Below are 20286 nucleotides of genomic sequence, written 5' to 3'. Positions count from 1 at the left end.
CCTGTAAAGGACCTCTGATAGGTCTAAAAGGGCTAGTCCCATAAAATCTCCTCACCGAGGTGTAAAGGAGAGGCAGGGACAGACTGAGGAGACGCAGACAGCTAAGAAGGTGAAGAAAAGTGTTTCAGTTACTTCTCCACCATCTGAAAAGGAGAAAGGAGGCAGAGAACCTTCTGCAGTACCTCAGGGAGGAAGATCTGAGAAGAAGCAACGTCCGTCGACAACAGAAACAGCTGGTTCGTCGACGACGACTTCCAAAAAAGATCTAAGTTCAGGTACGTCTCCGTCGACGGACTGTCGTCGGCAGCTTCGTCGTCGTCGGCAGCATTAATAGCTTCGTCGAGGTTTAAAGTACCTGTTTCCTGTTCGTCGACGATGGTATCTACTTTCTCAACGTCGACGATGATGACGACGAAGGTAGTCGATGACGACAGCTTTGATGATCATGACGACAAGCTCGTCAATGATTAATCCTCCGTCGACGATGAGTCTTCCATCGACGAGAACCATCTTTCCGTCGACAGCTCCGTCGACGGTTCCATCGACGACGATTACGCCGACGCTTCCGTCGACGACGTCGACAACGATCCAAAAAGCTTGCATCTCCATAAGAAGACGCCAGATAACACCTGAGATGACTTCTCCACGGCGGGTAACACCTTTGCCTCCTACACTACTACTGGATGAGGAATCTGACGTAGAGGAGGATAATGGTCCTTATGGGGATGCCTACAGCCCATTGGACTTAAATTTAAAATGTCAAGATACAGATTCGGAGGATTTTTACGATCGCCAATATGTCCAACAGGACAGGCCTCCGCAGACCTTAGGTCAGGATATGGTGGCAATGCCGTCTTCTCTCATTTCAGATTTGCAATTGATGTTGCAGGATTGCAGAAACAGATTTCCATTACATACTACCATTCAGCAGGAACGGCCTTCTTCACCTTCTCTACCTCCTATTCCTGCAGTGACAGTAACACCGGTGGCTCCACGAGTTGCAGAGCCAGAACCAAGGGAGAGTCACCATGAGGTGGTGACGGTTCAGGATGACTATGTCTCCTCTGATGACAATTTTCAGGATGATCCTCCTCATTTTTGTTTTGTAAATATATTTTTATTGCAGGAATTAGTTAAAGTTACACTTTGGTCCTCTATAAGGCGATCGGTGATGGAAACACCGACGATGGAAGAACACTAATATACAGCCATTTAGCCCACAATCCGGAGGTCGGCGGCATTTATGTTGAATCGATGCATGTGGGCCCAGCGGCCTTCTAGTAATGACCATACATAAATTAAAGGTTCATTTCTGCTTTTCTAAAAAAAAATAAAAAAATTCCCCCCCCCCTCCTCCAACTAAACAAAACACACCCGGAGGACTAAGTTCCCAAGTAGGAAGCTTATGACTCTCCCTCCTCCCTCTGTCCCCCTCCCCCCTCCCACCCCGGCCATCGGTGTCCTGGTAGATGTGCAAAGAGCGTGTGGTAGGAGACATTACACTTCCTGACTGGAATACCGTGTCATTATTGCTCTACGGGGACGTAGGCTGCCCATCATCATCACTATCGGGGTCACTGGGTGTGTTGTGATCGCGCCGGGCCTGCACCAATGCCTCCCACGCCTGTGCTGATTCTAGCGCCTTCTCATTCTGCTGCCGCCTCGCCAACTGATATCTCAGGGTGCCCTCGCACTCAGCACATTTAAGAAATTCATTGCGCCATTTAGTGCCCGTTGGACCAACCCGTGCCTTCCAGTGTCTAGTTATTTCCCGTTTCGCCAGGAGTAGCCCCATGTCAATACATTTACTGGTAACTTTGTTTTGGGGGGTATGCGTAAACCAGTGCAAGATCCCCACCGCAACGTCAAACTGTAGGGACCGTTCAGTAACCCTGTTAAGGGTGTCCCCTATCAGCGTCCAATATGAGGACAAAGCGGAGCAGGACCATAACATGTGAATGAGGTCAGCCCCAAGCGTCCGGCATCTAGGGCAGACCGCCGTGTCCGAGGCGAAGTATTTCTGTATCTTTTCCGGGGTCAGGTAGGCGCGGTGCAGTATGTAAAAGTGGTGCAATTGGAACCGAGCGTTACGCGTGCTCTTCCAGGCCCGGCGCATCAACTGGGCCCACGTGGTCTCCGGGATGTCCTTCCCTATGTCTGCCTCCCATCGGGTCCTGAGTGTGTCCAATGGGGGTAGCCGCTCGTTGATCATCCTGGAGTACAAGCACGTTACGGCTTTGACCGTTCCCGCCGCCATCATGACATATTGACACGCCGCTGACGTCTGTGGTTCCTCAAAACCATTCTGCCAGTGTGCTTGGAGTGCCCTCGTGACCGCCGCATGAAGCAAGAAGTCGCCCCGGGGGATGTCAAAGCAGTCTAGAATCGCCTGCAAAGGCAGCAGCACTCCATCCTCATAAAGGTCACCTATGATCTGTATTCCAGCATCCTCTCAAACCCGTATTTGCGACAAATCGCCACCATGCGGTAATGCAGTGAGCATCCCAAGTGGGATTTCTGGGGCATACGGGTGTTTCATTCCCGACTTGCGTTGCACCCGGTTCCAGCACGATCGTATAGTGCGTTCCTCCTGTGTGAGGTCCTTCAAAGCCAGCCTCTGTTGCAGTGCAATATAGGATAGAACGTGTCTGGGTATGCCCAGCCCCGGCTCCTCCTCCGGGCCTCGAAACTCCCGTGCTATCTCCTGAGTGTAGGTCTGCAGTTGGGCAGCCAAGTATTATGTTTCAAAGTCGGGTACTGCCAACCCCCCCCCCCCCCCCCCCCCCCTCAGCTTTAGGTCTCATCAAGGTCTTAAGCGCAACTCTGCGGCGGCCCGATCCCCAAAGGAACGCCACGAGCAGAGAGCTCAAGTTCCGGAAGACGGCCGGTGGGATCCAGACCGGAAGCATCCTGAAGTAATATAGTAACCGAGGAAGTGCCACCATCTTCAGCAGAGCAATACGTCCTGCCACTGATAGCGGCAGGGTGGCCCAGAAGGACATGCTACCCTTTAACGCTCGGACGCATCGGGAAATGTTGCCCTCTAGGATGTCAGAAGGGCTGTGATAGATGTACACCCCCAGATAATTAAGGCAGCTAGGCGTCCATCTGATCGCCCTAGGAGTGTCGGGTTGGGGCTCTCCCCCGCGAACCGGAAATAGGCAAGTTTTCGCCCAATTCACCCTGAGGCCCGACATCTCACCGAAAGCAGTGAGTACTGCATCGGGTCCGGCCAAGGCTTCTCCAGCATCCTCTAGGAAAAGCAACAGGTCGTCAGCATAGAGGGAAATGTACTGCTGCCCCGACAAGGTCCGCAATCCCCTGTAATAGGCCCCGGTGCGAATCGACAGCGCCAGGGGTTCCACCGCGAGCGCAAAGCGCAGCAGGGACAATGAGCAGCCCTGCCTCGTGCCTCGCTCCACCGGGTATTGTTGGGAAATCAGCGAGCCTGATCGTACTCTAGCCATCGCCGAGGCGTATAGCACCGCGGTCCATCGCAGAAAGCCCTCCCCCAGGCCAAAGCAACCAAGCACTCTACGGAGGTAGTCCCACTCTAAGCTGCCAAAAGCCTTCTCCAGGTCAATTGAGAGGATCATGGGATGGGGGCCTCGTCGTGGTCCTCCCCCAACAGGCGGAGCAAGCGACGGATGTTCATCGTAGTATTACGCTTGGGGATGAATCCCGCCAGGTCTTTATGCACTAGGGAGCCCATGTGACCCAGCAATCTCGAGGCTAGAATGCTGCTTAAAATCTTATAGTCGACCGTAAGCATCGAAAGCGGCCTGTAAGACGCCGGGTCGTTGCCCTCCTTATCGGTTTTGAGCAGGGGGACCACCAGGGCTTCACGCATCGAGCCCAGAAGGCGCTCCAGACGCTTCGCCTCCCTGTAGACTATCAAAAGCCGTGTGGCCAGGAGGTCAACGTAGGTGGAGTAGAACTCCACTGGAAGTCCGTCCAGGCCTGGGGTCTTGTTTCGTGCCATCTTTTTTATGGCGCTGCGGATCTCCCCCAGCTCCACGTCTCTCCCCAATTCCTTCGCCTGTTCAGGCTCCAGAGCGGGGATAGGTAAATCCTGTAAGAAGTCATCAATGGGGGTAGTGTCCGGTGACATCCTACTTCGGTACAATCCTTCATAGTAGTTCAGAAAACAACTAAGGATCTCGGGTTGGGTATAAACCTCTATGCCCTCCGCATCCCGCATAGCCACCGTGGGAGAGGTGCGTCTCGTAGGGTTAGCCAGCCAAGCCAGGAGCGCTCCTGATTTATCACCCTCAGCGAGCGACCTGGTCAGATAAGCCTTGTAGTCAAAACTACGTAGCCGTTCAACTTCAACAGCCACTGCTTCCTTCACCGCCACAGTCTGTTGTTGAAGCTCCGGGCGGCCGGGACGGAGGAGCTCCATCTCGCGGAGTTTCCGATCAGCTTTAGCAAGGTCCTCTAGAAGGACCCGTCGCATCCCCACTTTCTTCGTTATGCAATAGCCCCTAACTACCACTTTAAATGCATCCCATTCAGTGGCCCTCGCCCCAGTTGTGCCCTCGTTCTCCGCGAAGTACGCGGCGATTCTGTCTTCCAGTTCACTCCGGAACACCAGATCTTCCAATATCTCGGGGCGGAGCCTCCAAGTTGGAACGCAGGGGGTACCCGGGAGCCACCTAAAGTCGGCCAGTAGAGGATTGTGGTCGGAGATGGTCCTCGCTAGATACTCAGACCTCACGGCCATGGACACTAGTTCCGCCGACCCCAACAACCCATCCAACCGCACATGCAGTTTGTGCATGCCGGAGAAATGGGAGTAGTCTCTGGCATGTGGGTGCTGGGCTCGGCAAATGTCCGTCAGTCCCCACTTAGTCTGCCATTCCAGTCTACCCTTGGCTACCCGGTGGGTTGGTGAGTCCGGAAGGGTAGGGTGAGATCTGTCGAGATCAATGTCCACCACTGAGTTGAAGTCTCCCCCGATCAAAAGAGGTCCCGATAAATAGTGGGCCAGAGAGCTCGACAGCGCAGCCAAAAAGGCCAGCTGGTCCACGTTAGGCGCATAAATGCTGCATATGTTCAAATCCTTTCTCCCCAGTTTGCCAGCTATGGCCACAAACCTCCCCTCCGAATCCACAGTGTGTTTAGTTACCTGCAGGGGAACCTCGGCCCGCACCCAGATCAGCGCGCCCCTAGCATAAGCTGAGTATGTGGTGTTGTATAACTGCCCTCTCCACCTACGCTGCAACGCCAATCCCTCCGTCTTCGTAAGGTGTATCTCTTGTAGCAGCGCAATCTGTACGCCTCTACGCACCAGGTAAGCGTGGACCTTATGTCGCCTGGTCATGGAATGCAGACCGTGTACATTCCAGGTGATGCACTTCAAGGTAGATAGATCAGCCATTGTCCCATGGTATCTCATCAAGTCTCCCCCAGAAATGCTCAAGTACAGTTAAGCACAGTGTAAGCCCCGCACCGATGGCGTGTCTTCCCCCCAACAACATAACAACCCCCGAACACTCCCCCCCCCCACCCTCCTCAGAACAGGTCCCAAATATTACCATCTAGTTCCCATCCAAACTGCACCCACAAAATACCCCCAAACTAACCTGACGGTAGCCACCGCAGGTGTGCCTTAAGGGCAAAGTGGGGGCCGAGCGTCGACAGGGGGTCTCCGCACCTCAAAACTACCGAAGTGCGATCAAGCCCTGAGTTATGAGGGCCGAAAATGGGTTTGACCCCAACCCACCTCACATCCAGTCATCCAACAGTTCCCACAAAGATTCCCGCCCCCCCCCCCCCCCCCTTGGAACCGGCTCACCCGAAATCACCCCTGTCCATCGAGCAGGCCCTCCGCTGTCTCTGGGGTTATCACAGGGAGGTTCACACTATCAGTCTCAGAGTCCTCCGTGTCCATGTGGCCCCCACCTCTGCCAGGCTCCGAGTCTTCAATTATGGGTCCACCTTGGGAGCCTGACATACTGGATACCATCTCCAACACCCCCCGCCGTTCCGCTGTAGTCTCCACTGTCGAGGGTCGGCCAAGTCTGCCTCGGCGATTCCGGATCCTTTTAGACCTCCGCTGTAGGCCCACCTCCGAGGTAGTCGAGAAGGAGGACGCAGGACCATCCTTGCCAGCTCTGTACAGTTCAAGCCAACTGCACGCGTCCTCCGGGGTATCGAAGAATTTGGTCGTGCCATCTAGGATGATGCGGAGCCTTGCCGGAAATAGCAAAGAATACTGGATGCTCTCACTCCTCAGTTCTCGTTTGATCGCTAAGAAGAAGGCTCGCCTCCGCTGGGTCTCATAGGTGTAATCTGGAAAAATGTTCACCCAACTGTTTGCCACCTGGTACGGCCCATTTTGTCTGGCGGCATTGAGAAGCAAATCCCTGTCGCGGAAATGTAGTAGCCGCGCCACCACCGGGCGTGGGGGTCGGCCCAGTTGCGGCAGTCTGGACGGCACCCTGTGCGCCCGTTCCAGAGTGTAAAAGGAGGAAACCCCTCGGGTGCTACCACAGTCCTGAGCCAATCCTCCAAATAGGCAACCATGTCACCACCTTCGATTTTTTCCGGTAGGCCCACCACACGGATGTTATTCCTTCTATTGCGCCCTTCAGTGTCTTCCGCCCTTTCTTTCCAGAGCATCTATGCGGGTCAGAGCGTCCTTCATGGCGGCGGCTAAAGTTTTTTGCGCGGGTTCTAAGATTCCCACCTAGCTCTCCACTTCCTTGACTCTGTCCGAGAGCTTACTGTGGTCCGCCCTGAGCAAGCCCAGGCTCGTTGCGACCTGGGCAATGTCTTTTTGGAGGGCCGACCGTGTATCAGTGATCGCCGCCAGGATCCTGTTGAGTTGTTGTTGGAGGTGTGGGCTCCCCGACCTCTCCGGATCCAATTGATCGTCTTTATCAGGCACCTCCTCATCCGAGGCGGCCTGAGTGCCACCCTTAGTACTCTTCGGCTTCACCATGGCGGCTGCGGTCTCCAGTGGTGGACCCGGTGGTCGCTCAGTCGAGGGAGGGTCAATCGGAGTGCCTTCGGTTGCCGTCGAAGGACCCGTGCTGATGCGGACTGCAGGTCGGTCCCCTGTGTGGTGGCAGGAGATATCTCAGCTACTCGTAAACCAGTTGCACAGAGCTGGGTGCTCTCCCATGCGGGTTTATCCGATGGCTGAGAGTGTAGGAAGTCAGTGATAGTGTCAGTGGGACTTCGCAGGCTCGGCGAGGTCGCCGGGATCAGGCAGCAATGGCGTCCGTCGGTGATGCCACGTGGCGCGGGCACCCAATGAACCTTTTCCTCTGCCAGGCCGTGGAGGCAATGGGCCGGGCGGAGGCCAGCAGCCTCTCTCCTGGAAGCAAAAGGGCGGTAGGGGGGGGAGTAGGGTCACTATCAGGCATTAGTGCACAGCCGGGGTCTTCGATCTCCTCGAGGCACCGTCGCCTTCGTCACCAACTGCAGGCCTTGTCGACCATCAGGTTCAGCCTACGTGGATTCTGTGACTAGGCTGAGCTCCGTCCAGCCACTCTCGCTGTCCCCCAGTTCCCGGGCTGGGCTCAAAACTCTCCCAGTGTGGTGCAGGTGGGCCCACATGCTGCCGATTCCGAGGACCAAGATGGTGTAGGTCTGTGTCGTTTCGAGCAAGACGACGTGTCCGGCCGCTCCCCCTTCCCCTCGCGGCTTCGTTGCGTAGTCAGGGCTCAGCCGAGCAGCGGTCTCGATGGGCACCGCTTGGAAAGTTCACAGGTGTCTCCAGTCACTCAGGCAGTCGGCACTGGCATCGTTCCTCCAGAGGGGCAAGGAAGAAGAAGGTGTCGCCGGAGTCACCGGTCCTCCTAGGCCCGCGGGCCGCTTCAGGACCATGGAGACGGAGCGGGAGCCATCTTGAGCTCCGCTCCGCTTGCTCCGTGGGTTCTCGTTCACCTCGATCGGGCCTCGCTGCAGGTCTCCAAAGTCGCCCCCCGGTTCAGCACCCACAGCGCTCAACGATCTGGGGGTCGGGGTGCCCGTGTCGCCCGGGATTCAGGAATAATGGTGGCTCGATCGCGGAGCCGAGCGCTCAGGCGACCTCCACCATCGGCGCTCAAGCCACGCCGCCCCTCAGGATGATCCTCCTCATGATCCAGATAGAGATTATGATGTTGATGACCTTCAGGATCCGGATGCACCAGTGTTGGATACTGCTACCTCCCTTCCAGCTGACATTGGAGGTTTTCATAACCTTATGGAGAGAGCGTCCAAAAGATTTGGCCTGCCAATTACTACAGTGCAGACGGATTGTTTTCTTTATGACTTTAAAGAACCGTACAAGAAGTCGGTTCGCTCCATACCTATAATAGAGCATGTATGGTCCTAAGGAATTAAGGTCATGCAAAATCCGGCAACAGTCATCCCGGTTCTTCCCCGGCCGGAGAAGAAATATGAAGCGCCAGAGGGCAGTCCAGCTTGCCTAACTGGACAACCTAAACCGGATTCTGTCATTTCCCAAGCGGCGCAAAGCAAGTCAAAAAATCCTTCAAAGCCACTTACGACACCGCCGGATAAGGAAGGGAGACGTCTGGACAATGTGGGCAAAAGATTCTTCACTATGGCCAGCCTCCTAGTTCGAGCTTCTAATGCACTAGCCATCCTGGGCAGGTATGATCACCAAATGTGGTGCGATTTCTCCCCGTTTGTGGATCAACTTCCAGAGTCAGCAAAGGATGAGGCCATAAAAATTTTGATGGAAGGAGAACGTTCCTCTTCGGAGGTAATAGACTGTGCTATGGACATAGCGTCTACTGCTTTTCGTGCCTTGGCGGGTTCAGCTGTGTTACGGCGCCAGGGTTAGCTGAGAGCAACCTGGTTTCGCCAGGAAGTCCATAACAAAATCTTGGATTTGCCGTTCAGTGGGAAAATGCTTTTCGGAAAGCATGTAGATGACACACTTCAAGGCATCAAAAAGGAAACGGACACGGCAAAGTCTTTGGGGTCTCTGAATTACCGCAAGGTTCAATTCAGAGGTGCGAGGGGGAGAGGTTTCACCTCATACAGAGGTGGCAACCAACATAGGTATTCTTCCTATTCACAATCCTCCCAATCTTACAAACCTCAATACTCCAATCAACGCCAAGGCCAGATGGCGTCTTTCTATCACCAACAACAGAGAGGACGTCAAAATCGTCAAGGTTGGGATAACTCCAAGCGTCAATAGCGGCCTCCCGGCTCTTTCTACTGTTCCTATCCCTCCAATGACATCAGTGGGGGGCAGGATTTCTCATTGTCTGAACAGTTGGAAGGTTATTACATCAGACCAGTGGGTCCTGAATATCGTTCAGAGTGGCCACGCGTTGGAGTTTCAACATCTTCCTCCAAACAGAGCTCCAGGCGCCAACCAGTCGAAACATCTGGGACTGCTACGTCTCGAAGCCCACCAGCTTTTCATCAAGGGGGCAATAGAAACTGTACCTCTCTCACAAAGGGGAAAGGGTTTTATTCCAGGTTCTTCCTGGTTCGCAAAAAGTTAGAAACATGGCGCCCCATTTTAGATCTACGGGAGCTCAACACCTATCTCATCAAACTATCCTTCAAAATGGTCACTCTCCAGGATATTCTTCGTCTGCTAAATCCAGGAGACTACATGGCGACTCTGGATTTGGAGGATGCTTATTTTCATGTGCCGATCCATCCAGCTCACAGGCAATACTTGCACTTCACAGTAGGCAAGAGCCATTTTCAGTTCAAAGTACTTCCTTTTGGTCTCCGGTCGGCACCAAGGATATATACAAAGGTGTTGGCTCGGTGGCAGTGTTCCTCAGGAAACAATCTCTGGAGGTTTTTCCCTACCTGGATGACTGGCTAGTCAAAGCTTCATCTTTCCACGAAACTTCCGAGGCCATTACCACCTGCATCCAACTCTTCAACCACCTGGGCCTTCAGCTCAACAAGGACAAGTCGGTTCTTCAACCGTCCAGGTCAGCAAGGTTTCTGGGATCCATTTTGGACACAAAACGCTGCAAAGCTTACCCAACAGAGGAACGTCAAGACAAACTAATGCTATCGGCTCGCCTCTTGCTAAAGAGGAAATCCCTGTCAGTACGGCTCTACAAGTCCCTGCTCTGATCGATCTCATCCGCATACCCTTAATTCCACATTTCAGGCTGCGAATGCGTCCACTGCAAGAGCAGCTCGACAAGCAATGGTACCAGGCAGGGGGCTCTTTCGACAACAGGATTACGGTTACACCAGCAATGAGAAAAACTTGTGACTGGTGGTTGGTAAAAGACAACAGCACAAAGGGAATGACATTCACAATCCCTCCGTCTCCCATGGTTCTCACCACGGACGCCTCATTAGAAGGCTGGGGAGCGGTGCTCCAGGAACTGCACATGAGCGGACACTGGGATCCAGTTCAAAGCAAGTGCCACATCAACTTGTTAGAACTCAAAGCCATTTGTTTAGCCTTACAGGCTTTCCTGCCACAAATTCGGAATCGTTCAGTGCTGGTCCGAACAGACAATACAACGGCCATGCACTATATCAACAAGCAGGGCTCTGAGTCGTCAGAAATCCATTAGTCACGAATGGGAGTTGGACCAAAGCATTCTGGAGGAGGTGTTCTCGGTCTGGGGGACCCCAACCATAGACCTGTTTGCGACTCCGGAGAACACCAAATGGCAATTCTATGCAAGCAGGGCTCACCATCCGGGATCCTTGTGGAACGCGCTTTCGATTGCCTGGTACGGCGCATTCTTTTACGCTTTTCCTCTGATACCCCTAATTACGAGGTTGCTCAGGAAAATCAAGGCAGAGCCGTGCACAATGATTTTGATTGCACCAGCGTGGCCCGACAGTTCTGGTACACGGAACTCCTCCTGCTTTCTGAGGATCATCCAATTCGCCTGCAAACGGTCCCTTTTCTGCTGACGAGGTCTCAGTGTCAAGTGCCCCATCCGGACCCGGCCTCGCTTCACTTGACAGCGGGGCTCCTGAGTACAGGGAATTCCACACTCTGAATTTCACCAAGAAGTTTAGGGACATCTTGTCTCGAGCTCCAAGTACCAATAAAACGCACAAGGCAAAATGGAAAAGATTCTGCCTCTGGTGTCAGAAACAACATCTTCACCCTTACACTTCAGCTCCGCATCAAATTCTGCCATATATCCTGTCGCTGGCTAAATCTGGGTTGGCTCATTCTTCTGTCAAAGTTCATCTGGCAGCCATCTCAAGATTCAGACGGACGTCTTCAGGTCCTTCGCTTTGGTCTGATAGGATTGTCAAGCAGTTCTTGAAAGGCCTGTTCAGGGTTTTTCCTCCAGTCCGGCCTCCTCCACCAGTTTGGCAACTTAATTTGGTCTTGGGTCAGTTGATGAAAGCACCGTTTGAACCCATTCACAAGACGGACCTTAAATTCCTGTCTTGGAAGCTAGCTCTTCTGTTAGCATTGACTTCTGCCAGGAGGGTTAGCGAGCTCCAGGCACTGACAATCGTGGCACCTTTCTTACAATTCAAGCGGGATGTCCTGATCCTACGAACAAATCCAAAGTTCATCTCAAAAGTTCCATCTGAATTCCATTTGAATGAACCTTTAATTTTGAAGTCGTTTTTTCCACGACCTACTACTCCAGCAGAGAGGTCCTTACATTCTTTAGACATTCAGAGGTGTTTAAAATTCTACTTGGAGCGTACGAAACCTCTTAGGAAATCATCACAATTGTTTGTCTCCTACAGTGCCCCGCGGAAGGGATTTCCGCTGTCCAAACAAAGCATTTCTCACTGGATCTCCAGTGCTATTCAGTTCTGTCATCAAGAAGCGGGTAAACCGCTCGAAAGAAGAGTCCGTGCACATTCCACAAGATCAGTGGCATCGTCAGTGGCTCTATTTTCAGGAGTCCTTATCAAGGACATCTGCAGGGCAGCGACGTGGAGCAGTACGCATACCTTCACGAAGCACTACTGCCTAGATTCTTCTACGAAGAATGACGCAGCTGTTGACAAGGCAGTCCTGAGGAATCTTTTTCAATGAGAGGTGAGCTTTCCCTACAATCCCTCCTTCCTGTGTTGCACATTTTGTATCATTGCTGATAGTCCTTGCTATTGTAACAAGTATATGTGTGTATATATATATATATATATATATATATATATATATATATATATATATTTATATATATGTGTTTATTTGGTTTTCCAAAGTGAGTATCGATGTGGCAAGGTGGTGATATTCTTCTACAAAATGTGCTTTTGGGACTTACTGCTAGCTACTCTGATACAAAGCATGGGAATCTATGAAAGTTCCAATACTGGGGCAAGAAAACAAGTTACTTACCTGTAACTTTGGTTCCCCAGTATTGGTAACTTTCATAGATTCCCATGTGCCCACCCTCCTCCCCTGGGAAAGCTCGGCCTTTTTACTGAGATAGTGGCTGTTGCACAACGGCTACGAACATCTGAGTCTCTGAGGTTCTATCAGGAGGGTTCTAGGGGGTGAGGCTATTCTGATTGGTTGTTGCAGAAAGTTTGGGCTCTTTTACACAAAGAGGTGGATGGGCTACAAAGTGAGATGAGGCCTAGGCCTACTTTTTTCTCTTTTGTGCCTATTGCTAAAGTATTTTTTTTTATTTACCGAGACGGGGGGAATGATACAAAGCATGGGAATCTATGAAAGGTACCAATACTGGGGAACCAAAGTTACAGGTAAGTAACTTGTTTTCTTATTCATAAAAGCCACGAAGCCATCTATTAGTGTCTGTAATCCCAGTGGGGTACGTGCCAACAATACTGCGTTGTCCACATTGAGTAGAACTGGGATTGGTCTTCTACCCACTCTTGCTAAATCTACATTTAAGCTTAATAGGGCTTCCTCTAGACCATTTATATACACCGAGAACAGGAAAGGGGCCAGAATACATCCTTGTCGCACACCACTCGTGCAAACGAAAGGGTCTGTACAGCCGCCCTCCATGTTATATCTTACATTAGCCTTTGTGTTCCAGTGTAGGGCTTTTAGAATCTTTATGCGCTCCTGATCTGCCCCTAAACTGTTCAAAAGATCCCACAGTTTTTCCATATTAACGCATTCAAAAGCTGGAGTAAGATCCATGAAGGCCAAATAGACCGCTTCAGTACTGGCGATCATATATTTGGCCACCAATAGATAAAGGTTTAGACATTGGTCTGTGGTCGCTCTGTTAGCCCTAAATCCGTACTGGATGTCTGAAATAATATACTGGTCCTCGGCCCAAGTCATCAAGCGATTTAGGACTACACGTCCCAGGACTTTGGCAGTAACAGCTATAAGAGAGATTGGACGGTAACACTGGGGATTATCTTTGTTACCCTTTTTAAAAATGGGCACTATTGTGGCCGAAGACCACGAGCAAGGCAGCCCTGTGGCTATGGCGGCATTTAATATCCTTGTTAAAATTGGGGCCCACAAGTCCACTTTACTTAGGTAGAGTTCTGGCGGGATCCCATCAGGTCCTGGAGCCTTATTTTTAGTGAGACCCTGGATACCCACAGTAACCTCCTCTAGAGAGAATTCCAGTATTACATTCCATTGCCCGTACCCCTCGCCTTTATCAGAATGCTACTTATGCTTCTGATTATAAAAGCCGGAAAAATGTGCCACCCACTGCTCTGGAAGGACATTAGTACTTATCTGTGGGCTATTTTCTCTCGGAAACACGGATTGTTAATTATATTCCAAAAGGCGTTCATGTCCTTCCATTCCGTAGCTCCTCTTAAGTCCTCCCAAGTTTGAGTTTGGAAGGTCTTTGTCCGTCTACTTAATTCCTTCTTGTAGAGTAATCTACATTGCGAGACCCAGCCCTCAACTTTCTTTGGGCGAGAGAGCAGGCTTTGTCAAACCACCTAGGGTCCCTTTGGGTTTTCCCTTTCCTGTTGTTTTTAGGAGGGCGTCTATTAATTGGCCCATTTCTTCAAAAACGACCACTAAATGTGACCCTTACACTGTTAGGTCTAAACATTTCTCTACAAGCAGGCCTCCCTCATTTACAAAAGAGCTATAAAAATCTTCCCCATTAATTCTCGCCCATTTCAGACGCCTACCCTGATCAGTAATCTTTTCTCTGTTCAGGGTCCCCTTCCTACTTGTATTTGGTGCCATTAAGGACAGTACTCGGGGGTTATGATTGCTAAAGCTACTTGCTTCTATAGAAAAACCCTGTACCTTTTTTTTTAACAAATGTGACACTACAATAAAATCAATAAATGGGCTGCAGCCCTTCCTTTAAAAGTGGGGGTTACCCGCATATTGGGATCTACAACCAGTTGATCCATTGTGTGTTCGAGCATATATTTGCTCATCAGCCTACTCAATCCCCAACCCTCCAGTGTGTGCTCAAAGTGCGGACCATCCTCTAAATTACAGGTCGTCCAATCTTCCTTAATGGGTAGCAGATTTGGGCACAAGTGGCATTTGAAATCCCCCAGAACAAATAATATTGGTACCATTGAACCCTGCTTCTGCTCCTTCAAGTGACTTAATCTCTCCTAAAGCTCTCTCACTCTGGAACCTTTTGAGTTATAGAAGTTCACCAAATTTATCTTACAATCCCTATTTTTAAACCCAAGCCCTAGCATGTCTTCAGAGTTCCATTTTAAATCAACCCAGCTCCCCTCCAAGGATACATCTACAAATACTAAAAGTCCTCCCCTTGCTCTTCCGGCCGTCGATTTACTTGCCGGTGTCCAAAAAGATTTGTACCCCACTAAATGGTAATTACTCTGGTCTACCTCCCAAGTTTCCTGGAAACACATTATTTGAAACTTTCTGATGTGTTCCAGCCACTCCTGGTTCTGAAATTTTGTTGCCAAACCTGCAACATTCCAGGATTCCAGAATACTAGTTTAATAGTGCTCCCTATTTTATCTACAACGGGGCCTGGGCCTATACTTGATTACTTGATATTTGGGAATGCCTTCGTTCCGAGAGACCTTATTTTGCACAGTGCGTGCTGAAGCATATTTAATATGGCTTCCTTTCCCTGATCCTTTCGCCTGTGATTTTGAGGGGCTCTAGTCGAGGCACTCTCATGACCTGGTTCCACCTCCTGTAGTCAGTCCACCTCACTGAGGTGTCTGCCCCATGAAAGTGGTGCATATCTGTTGTGCAAAGGTAGAGATAGCCCAGCCCCCTCCCCCACTGTTATTTTTTGCTGGTCGTGTGTGTCTCCCCCGCCTGATGAATCAACCCAAAGGTATTCCTCACCCCTGTCACCCCTCTTTGAATCTATGTTGCCTACCCAAACTGCCCCCGTAACCGTTGTAACCTTCTTAATTCGGAGTACAGGCTGGTGGGATATAAAAGTGTCTTAAATTCCGAGCTTGGACAGATGAATGTGAATTTATCCAAGGGCCCGACATGCTCCACCACCCTCAGGTCATTAAAATTGATGACAATGCAGTCACCTGCTATATGTTTCCGGCTGCCTCCTACCCAGTTCACTCTTCTTACTGATAGGATTTTGCACCTTACTTCATTGGGCAATGGTCTATTTAGGTTTAGCCAATGTGTGGTCTAATTTTTAAGTTGCTCATAGGATTCCGTTTTACCCTCTCCCAATTCTGGGACCCCCATCAAAACAACAACATAAGGGGTGCATTCAGGGGGCAAGTCTAAGTGGAGATGCAGGTTCTTTGTCTCATACTGATCCCTAACCCTGTCATTGCCATGCAATGTATCTTGTACGTTTGACTGGGCTATCAATTCTTCACTCGCTAAACATCCCCTTGAGTTATCTGGGCTCGTGGGATGTACAATCGGGCCCATTACTGGTGCTATTCTCGGGCCGGGGCGGGCAACAGGGTCCCTACCCTCCCCTGCTAGCCCATCTATGCGACCCCTAGTTACTACTTCCTTCGCTGTACATCCTACAGTGGGCATTAACATTGCTTCCAATTTATCTAATCTAACTTGAATTAATGACAATTTGTCCATTAGGGGTTCCAATAATGATGAGACGAGAGCTCCTATTTTCTGCAAATGTAATTCCTCTGAGTCCGCCAAGTCAGTTGTGTTGGTCTCCCCATCTGGAGATAATTACAGTTGGTACAGCATCCTGTGAAACCTCGATAATCGGTATGGCCGTGGGGGGAAGAGTGCTCTGTTTACTTGACTTAGAGGTCTTGGGTTTTTCCCCATTGTGCTGCGTGCCTCCTTGTGTGCCGCCTCTTTTTCTCTTCCCGGCCCCCCCTGATTTAATTCCGTGGGTTGTGAGGGCTCTTTATGGACTTCAGCCACACCAAGTACTGTGCTCTTTATTCGGTCAGGCATTGTCCTTCCTGGTTGTTCAGGGACATTTGGGGGGTCTCCTTCCGTATTAGGTGGGGGGGAGGATCCCAATTTGCTGTGAGGTAGCTCTCTCCTGCTGTGGGTCCGTCATACTAACAGGCTGGGACGGCACTACTGGGGAGCTCGCATTAGTTATACTTCTTAAGAATGAGCGTTTTGAAAATGCCAGGTCCATGGACAAGCGTCGTTCCGTGATAGCAATTTCGTGCACTAACACAGATGAGGCCCTAGTTATGAATTGGTCAAGGGTTCCGGCCACAAACCCTACTCCCGTGCCTTTCCTCTCTCTTCCCTCACGTGTTGTCATGTTGGATCAGTACAATTGCTATTATTGAGGGCAAGGGCTTAAATAGTTAATTTGTATATTAGTTATATTAGTTATAAAGCCCACTTACTGGAGGAATGCATCCGCCATTGGAAATGAAGATCTTAGGGAGGTGGCCCAGCCCAGCCTCTCCCTGTCTCAAATGGGCCCGCCCTTGGCCCGGGCTTCTCCCGGCGCGCGCCCGTGGGCGTTCCGCAAAGCGGGGGCCGCGAGCCGTAATATGGCGATTTGTGGAAGCAGGCACAGGTGAGTTCGTCCCAAGGCCTCCTGGTCCTTGGAGTCCTCGCTACTGCAGGCAATCACCCCAATGAAAATCCACGGCTGTAGGAAAGTAAGATCTGCTTTCATGGCTACCCCCACTTTTTGCTTGATTTCAGTATGTTTTTGACTAGTCTGACTGGGATCCTGCTACTCAGGACTCCAGTAACTGTACTTTCTCCCTAAATTTGACTATGGTAAGTACTTCTGTATGTCCACAACTGCCGACTGGTGTACCCTTGTAAGTCCCTAGTATATGGTATGGTACTGTGGGAGTTGATGCTTGCACCTTTCAAGACAGATATACGTTTCCTTATATCTGAGGTCACTACACTTAAAACCTATAAGTAATGCCTATGGCACGGTCCTCAGTCCTGAGGGCAGGGTACTTGGTTATAAGTGTGAGAGTGCCTCTGCATGAGCAGGACACCCCTACAAACCCCGGAGTTGATTCTCCAGATTTTGTAAGTGCGGTCAGCCATTTTGATACATATAGTGACATCAGTCTTTACGAGATGTGTAACTATAAAGTGGCTGCACTGAACCCGATCATGTTTGGTATCAAACATGTTGGAATCATACCCCAACCCGATGATCCGATGTACCAAGGGGCTGACTTGGGGTACCCCCTGTACTCCCTATTACAGCCTTTCAGGGTTTGACAATAAGCTAGTGCTGATGCCGACCACAGACACAATTCTGCCCTCTTGCTGCTGAGCCAAGCTCGAGCAGGGGAAGGTAGAACAATAGGTTTCCTGTCACAGGAAAGTGTGACCACCTCCTAGACATGACTTAGTGTATTGGGGTGGGGTGGGAGTGCTTGGCAGCACCATCAGACTGCTTTGAAGGGCACATTTGGTACCCTCCTTGCACACTCAAGTTTGAGTCAGTTCAGGGGAGCCCTTGACACCTGCTTTGTTGTGAAACTGGACAAAGGACAATGGAGTATCCTCCCCTCTGTCCAGCACCCCCTCTGAGAGGGACCCTTGAGTTGTTCCAACCCTTCCCTTGGAATACTTAAGAACTTACCTGTGGGTGGGTCCTCAGATTTGTTGTGGGACACGACTCAAGACTGAAAAGACGTCATTCTTCGACTGTCTGGTCACTTCGCCTGGAATCAAGACTGCATCAAGGAAGACTCCTGCTGCTCCTGGTCGTGCTGTTCTGCAAGTCTTCTTTGTCATCTGTGTCTGTGCTTCTTTCAGGATCTTCAACATAACCCAAAGTAATCCCCCTGGAGGGAAATATTCACTCCCCTGCATCTACAGGAACCTCATATAAGCTGACCGGTCTGCTGCTCCTGACGTCCCGTAGACTTCAAAATGCTCTCCAACACTGGTAGTCTTTCTGCAACTCCCTCGCAGCCTAACCTGTCCTCTCTGCAACTTTGAGGCGAGTATCCCTCGTCGGGACCGGTGGCACCGAACCCCTGACACCGCCTCAACTTGCCTTTGCCAAGGCTTGTTGATTCTGCTCTCCGGAAATCTTCAGGCTACAAGAAGTTCCAGCATCTCTTCCTGCCAAGTACAGCACCTTTACCACATCCTCTTCACCATGGGCCTTCCTTCTTGTTGAGTTCCTAGAGGTCCTCTTGCGAATTCTGTTGCTTCTGCCTGTGGGTCCTCTTGGGGCCTTTACTTCTGCTTTGGTGGGCTCTCTTGCTTGCTCCGGGCCAGTTCTGACTCTCATGATTGTGGTGAGTCCCTTGGACCTTGCTGTCCCAATGTTAGTCCATCTTGGCTTTCCACGCCAGTTGCAGCTGCCAAGGCTTGTTGGTGCTCCCGCCGGACACTGACCCCCTGGTTCTCGATTTCCGACATCCGACAGCTTGTGCATGGCTCCTGGTCTTCCTCGGCATTGCCTGGTCCACACAGCTGCAACAAGGTCACCATCAACACTTTTGAACCATCCGACTTCGATAGGCATTGCTCTTCAGTGCCTCCTGGTCACCTCTGAGTACCATAGACTGTCCCTTCTGCCTACAGGTTCTCTTCTTCCAGAATCCACCCTTGGATTCCAACGGACTCTTGCACACACTTCTCCAACGGCATATTTCCTGAAGTCCTCCTTTAAGGTCTACATCGGTTTCTGACGTCACTTATTTTTTTTTTACTTTATTGAGCATTTTTCATTGCAGTTACAAAAGAGCACTGGGACCAGAAAAGAAAAATTTGATAAGTATCAGCAGGCATACATATAACGTTCCCATGAACATTTCAACGATATTGTGATGTTCACGCGCCGCCCCAACATGAGTTCTTCAGGTCCCCCAATATAACAACATATAAGACATTTCGATCATATATGGAACCACAGTGGGGGGGGGGGGGGGGGGAAACATACATACGGCTTGTATACATCTTAGCTGTAGTTACGGAGCTGTGGAGGGACATGTTGCTCCCTGTGCGTCCACCTAGCCCACTCCGATTGGAACAATTCCATGATCTGCTGGTGCAGAGGGGGTCAGTTGCTGGGCTTGCAAATATGCCCTGAAGGGCCCCCATACATCTTTGGGCCTGGAGGAGGGGGAGCGTTGTTGCATAAAGTTGCTGTTCATAGAGCAAGAAGCCATACTCTATAGCCAACCCTTCACCGAGCGAGATGCCCCGCCAGTTTCTGACATCACTTCGCACCAATGCTCCTGGCTACCGTTGGTGTAGGTATCCTGGTTCCTGGGGTATCCACGGGTGGGGTGACTCTGCAACTTTCTGTCTTCCATTAGGTTTCTTTAGGATACCCTGGGAAGGGTCCTTCTTAAAAACTGCAACCGCGACTCCCCTTTGACTTCAGTTGGACAAGTTGCTGTATTTCCACTCTGCACACAGCCTCGTGGGGTTTCTCTGAGTATCCACTTTTCTTAATATATGGTTTGGTCTCCCCCTGGAGACCACTGTATTTTTTGCTACTTACCTCATTGCAACTGAAGTATTATTGTGAATATGTGTTAATATCTCCTGGTAGGAGATATACTAATGTGTTAGTGAGTGCTGTGTGATAAATAGACATATATTTATATATACACTGTGTGGTTCTTTTTCGTTTAAACAACACTACATTATTAGAGCTGGTAAAACAAGCTGTTTAACACTCATTCAAGATAAGCCTTAAGACTGCTCTCCACAGCTACCACTTTGAGAGCTTTCATAGTTTATCAAAGCCCACTAAAATTCCAATAAGGGTTGCCTGATGTAGCACTTAAATAAGTGTGCTTCATATACAAAGCCAACCTCCTACAGATACATTTTCAAAAGGTAAAATTATATCATTAATGTCCACAATAAATGTAGACAAATAGAAAGAGTTATCACTCATAGTGCTACAGTGATTTTAAGGACCCGATGTACTTCTTTGAATGCTACTAGAATCATCCAGTCTGTGGAGATGGAGAAGTGCTATATAACAAATTATTCACCAAGTGCAACTGAATCAAAACTGA

At 50.4% G+C, this 20286-nt stretch overlaps 1 protein-coding gene across 1 annotated transcript in view; it reads left to right on the top strand.

Annotated features, from left to right (window-relative positions):
- Positions 1 to 20286, top strand: part of HYDIN (HYDIN axonemal central pair apparatus protein) — a 2950008-nt gene that overhangs the window by 2681104 nt on the left and 248618 nt on the right. The gene's annotated exons all lie outside the window — the stretch shown is intronic.

Source organism: Lissotriton vulgaris, chromosome 12, assembly GCF_964263255.1.
Source record: "Lissotriton vulgaris chromosome 12, aLisVul1.2, whole genome shotgun sequence".
Taxonomy (NCBI): domain Eukaryota; kingdom Metazoa; phylum Chordata; class Amphibia; order Caudata; family Salamandridae; genus Lissotriton; species Lissotriton vulgaris.
Note: the sequence above shows the minus strand (reverse complement) of the source record. Positions and strands in the feature narration are given on the sequence as shown.